This window comes from Mustela lutreola, chromosome 2, assembly GCF_030435805.1.
Source record: "Mustela lutreola isolate mMusLut2 chromosome 2, mMusLut2.pri, whole genome shotgun sequence".
Classification (NCBI taxonomy): domain Eukaryota; kingdom Metazoa; phylum Chordata; class Mammalia; order Carnivora; family Mustelidae; genus Mustela; species Mustela lutreola.
In genome coordinates this window covers 222,296,251-222,301,195 of record NC_081291.1, presented here as the reverse complement: position 1 = coordinate 222,301,195, position 4,945 = coordinate 222,296,251, and the positions used below count along the sequence as shown (strand labels likewise).

Genomic DNA, 4,945 nt, shown 5'->3' with positions numbered 1-4,945 from the left:
CTTGCCCGAGAGTTCCATCTTGGGTTCTCCTAGCTCTTCCTGCCCCCGGAACTCATGACCCATACTCTGGAAGGGGCTAGAGGGATGCAGGTCACTTTGGCAGCATCTCACACAGCCCGGGCTCACTCACACATTCTTATTTTCCCCTGCGGGAGAAACCGTGGGCTGGGAAGCTCTCTCCTGAGGCTAAGCTCTAGGGCTTTGGGGGAGGGATGACACAGGTAAAGTCACGCTGTTCCTCTTAACCCTCTCCACGGTGTCCAAATTCATTACTTTTGTTTTGTTCTAATGATGTGCTGGAATCTGTCTGCTGGAAACCTGGACTCCCACAACAGCTCTTTCCTTTGGGGGGATTATCTAAGATGGGTTTTCCAGGGGCTCCCAGACCATGGCCAAGCAGGAGTGAAGCCACTTAACACGCTACAGCAAACTTCACAGCTGGGACCAAAGTCTGTGGGCCTATTACTGGACACTTGGGGAGGCAGGAGTCTGCCTGGGTCCTTTGGTGGGTAGGATTGGCCCCACAGTTCCACAGTTCCCACAAAGGCACTCTGTCCATGGATGAATGCTAAATTGTTGTTGAGTGGGGGGACACGGCAAGGGCTATCTCATTCAGCCACGATGCTGATATCCCCACGGTGTATATGGGCTTTGTGTTGGGCAAAGCACCACCTTCAGGGGCCTGGGCAGTTTAGAGTGAAAAAAGGTCTCTGGGCCCCCAATTTGCAAGGGACAGTAGGAGTTTAAGAATTGCTCAAAGGGCATGTTTTTCAAAGAGAGCAAGAGGTGCTGGAAAAGGAGGGCTCTCCGGGAAGGCAGAGGTAAGAGTCATGCTGGGGTACAGCCAGGGGAATGCTCCTGGCAGGCAGACCTCAGCCTCAGCGGGAGCATCCCCTTTCCCCTGGTCCCGTGAGCATTCTCCCTGTGCATTTAGGAAGTGCACCAGCGAGTGCTCTGGGCACCCACTCTTTCCTGTTCTTTTCTTCTAAAGATCTATTTAGGGGCGCCTGGGTGGTTCAGTGGGTCAAGCTTCTGCCTTCAGTTCAGGTCATGATCTCAGGGTCCTGGGATCGAGCCCCACATCGGGCTCTCTGGTCAGCAGGAAGCCTGCTTCCCTCTCTCTCTCTCTGCCTGCCGCCTCTCTGCCTGCTTGTGGTCTCTGTCTGTCAAATAAATAAATAAAATCTTAAAAAAAAAACCTTTTTTTTTTTTTTTTTTTTTTTTTTTTTTGAGAGCGAGCGAGCACGTGAGCAAAGTTGGGAGGGGCGGAAGGAAAGGGAGGGAAAATCCCACGCAGACTCCGAGCTGAGTGTGGAGTCCAACGTGGGGCTCAATCCTACCACCCTGAGACCACAACCTGAGCCGAAACCAAGAGCTGGACTCCTGACTGACTGTGCCACCCAGGTGCCCCCGTTCTTCCCTTTTCCACTGGAAATATTCACTGTGGTGGTCCTTTCCTTTTTGACCACTGTTTGTTCGTTGGCGGGGGACAGCTCACTGATATCTTGTTCGTCCATCTGTGGCTCAAGAGGGCCACCCCCGAGGAGCCACACTCAACCCAGTATAGATCATAAGACTCTGCGCCTTGAGCCTGGTACTGGGATTGGGTGAGACTTCTGGGGATCTTGGGAGGAGGTGAGGTTCCTTCTTCTTTTTTTTTAATGGAAAGATGTGAATATTGGGGCCAAAGGGTGGACTATAATGGATTTGACCACAAAAATGGCCTCAATTCTCTGCCCCTCCCTTTACTCACGCCCTTTATACTGTGAGTTTGATTCTCCCATCACCAAGGCGGGGGCTATCTCCTCCCCCCACTTTGGATCTTGTTGCCCTTGTGGCGTGCTTTGGCCAACAGGTTGTGTCGGACAGCACACTGGTTCTTCTTCTTTTAAGATTTTATTTATTTATTTGACAGAGATCACAAGTAGGCAGAGAGAGAAAGAGAAGCAGGCTCCCTGAAGAGAAGCAGAGCCCCGGGATCATGACCTGAGCTGAAGGCAGAGGCTTAACCCACTGAGCCACCCAGGCGCCCAGCACACTGGTTCTTGACTGTGCCTACCACATAGCTAAGCCCCAGTATCCTCCTGCAGGATCACAGGGTGTAGGGACAAGTTGTCCCAGGCCATCCTGGACCAGCGAGTTTTCTTCCAAGCAGGTGGCAGGCCACAGACAACATGAGCAAAGACCAGCCAACTAAGACCAGCCCAAATGGCCAAATCACAGAATTGTGAGCTAAGTAAATGATTACTGTTTCAGGTTACACAACTGGTTGTCATACAATACTTGTTATGTATTTATTAGTAGTATTATGACAACAGAAAACAGATAGAGTTACTAATAACAGTTGCTGAAACAGTTACTAATTACAGATACCATTTTTAAAAAATATTTTTTAAGATTTTTTAAAAAAAGATTTTATTTATTTATTTGACAGACAGAGATCACAAGTAGGCAGAGAGGGGTGGGGGAAGCAGGCTCCCCGCTGAGCAGAGAGCCTGATGCGTGGCTCGATCCCAGGACCCTGGAATCATGACCTGAGCAGAAGGCAGAGGCTTTAACCCACTGAGCCACCCAGGCATCCCAATTATAGCCACTATTGACACAGCTGACTCCTTTGAGAAAATTGCCAGAAGAAATGGTACAAAATCCAAATGGCTCTCCATTTTTATCCAAGCTGTAAACAACGACTATGCTCTCATCATTTTGTAAATTTCAGAGCAGTAAAAGCTCAGTTAACTTTAGTAGCTACGTTAACAAATTAAAAAAAAAAGACAAAACACAAAACCTAGCCAAATTATCCAGAAATGAAATTTGAGTTGTGGGCTTGGGGTAATAAGCTAAGAATATTAGACAGTAAAAGATCAACACATCATATTAATGCTGAAATACAGAAGGATAACGATGTTGAATGAGTCCGCAGACCACACGTTCATAGGCCTGTGTTAATATCTGATAGCATGCACAAAGGAAAAAGTAGCACCAGAGGAGACATGTGAAAATAAAAATAAGCTTAAAACCATTTCAATTCAGACTGGATTAAAGTGAAAAAGTTTGGGTTATCCCTCAATTTACTGAGAAAAAGATCTTCAGGCAAATACATGTTGTTGGCACGAGTCCTGTAAGAATTCAGAGCGTGAGGCACGTGATTCATCACCGCAAAAAAATGAGAATGACCAGGCTGTGCTTAGTCTGATGCTCGAGCATGATTCTGTAAGTTTTCATTTACAAATGTTCTGCCCCTTGTGATATAAAGGACGAGTTTCTTTAAATCTTTGCTATTCAGTCTCCACAGTTTTTTAGAGGAAATTGTGCTTACTTCCCAAGGTTGTAACTTACAACATGAAGGCAGACTCGAAGGTCATTTCAAATAGGTAAATTATGTCTGTTCGAGTGTGTGTCATGGAACATTTTAGAACATGTAAAGGATGACTGGAAAGGAAGCTGAATTTGTTCATGAGCCTCATGATGACTGGCCCCCGTCTGGGATCTCTGTGGTCTTAGTATCACTATCCTGCCCAGCACAGACACTGTGAACTCACTTGCATGACTGAAAAACATCCCAGACCACGCCTATGGACTTCCACTGTCCCAGCTAGATCCGTCTCACAGAAATGTTTGCAGATTCCTTCTCAGAAACTCTGGGGAGTCTCCTGCCTCCCCTGAAGTGACTGCCCAGCAGCAACCCCTCTGTGGGTACTCCCTTGCTTTTGCCTCCTCTGCCTCTTCTCCCCAAACTCCGTGCCCTCGGTCCTCCCAGCTTCCATCTCCATGAAACTCCCTTTAGGGGCACCGCCTTTAAGGAAGTCTGGTTTTCTCCCACGCATTCGGCTCTGCCAGCAGCAGGCGCTCTCGATTTCAGGTAAAAAATTTATCCTTGATTCATGCAGGGTGGGGTCCGGGTCAGCATTCTCCTGGTTTCTACGCCTCCTGCCCATCAACACTCCTTCGCTTTTCCGTGACAGCAGCTGCGCGTTTAAGAGAGTTACTTGTCCCACTCGTGACTGGGCACGGACTTCTCCCAGGTATGGCGCTGCAGGCTGGGATGACCACGGCCTTCCAGATGAGGCATTTGTAGTCTGGAGAGACATTAGACCAGTCGATACGAATACAAATAATGGAGAGGGAAGGCGTCCCTGACCGATGAGGCCCCTGAAATGAAACCGAGTGACCGTCACTAACTAGTCACAGTGCATAGATGGGGTCCCGGGGAGAACATTTCGGGCAGAAAGAATGGCATGTGCTAAGGCCCTGGGGTCAGCGCGCCGTGCCAGTGCCAGTGCGCGGGAGGGCTCTCGGCGTGAAGGGCGGGCCTGCCCCAGGCGGCTGCGGGGCGGACGGCAGCCAGACACGGGCCGTGGCTAGAGCATGACTAGGACTCGGGTCTTCGCCGAGCAGCAACCAGAGGCCCGCCGGTTTGACGCAGGGGCGCGCGGTCAGGCTTGCGTTGGGCGACCCGCGGGGACAAGGGCGGCGTCGGGGCGGCGTCGGGGCGCCGTGGGTCGGAGGCGACGGCGGGAAGGGGATGCGAGTGACTGGTGCACAGGACCGGCTGCGAGAGCGTCCCCGGGGGGGAGGGGAGGCCGCGGAGGTCGCTCCCCGCGCCCGAGCGCCCCGGGGCTGCCGCGGGCTCACCCCGCGCGCCTCCTGCGGGAACGTCCACGAGGAGCCCAGCCGGGGCCCGCGGGAGCACGTCGCCCGGCTGCGGCGGAGAAAGATCGAGAAGCGGGCGTCCCTCCGCCCCGCCTGCCTCCCCTCGCGGCCGACCAGCTCCCCGCGCCCGCGACGACCAGCGAGCAGACGCCGCCGGGAGGGAGAGGGCGGAGAGCGCCTTCTGCGCACGCCCCGCCTCCGCCTCCGCCTCCGCCACCGTGGGGGCGGGCCGAGGACGTCACTGCGCGGCGCCTGCGCGTGACGTCACCGCGCGGCGCCGGCAGGAAGCGGGGCT

At 52.5% G+C, this 4,945-nt stretch overlaps 1 long non-coding RNA gene across 1 annotated transcript; it reads right to left on the bottom strand.

Moving 5' to 3' along the window:
- Positions 1-2,275: 2,275 nt before the first annotated feature.
- LOC131825419 (uncharacterized) lies at positions 2,276-4,851 on the bottom strand. Its single transcript, XR_009351250.1, has 2 exons — positions 4,633-4,851; positions 2,276-4,149 (listed from the first exon to the last, which is right to left on the bottom strand). It is a non-coding gene; the product is annotated as an uncharacterized LOC131825419 (long non-coding RNA).
- Positions 4,852-4,945: the final 94 nt, after the last annotated feature.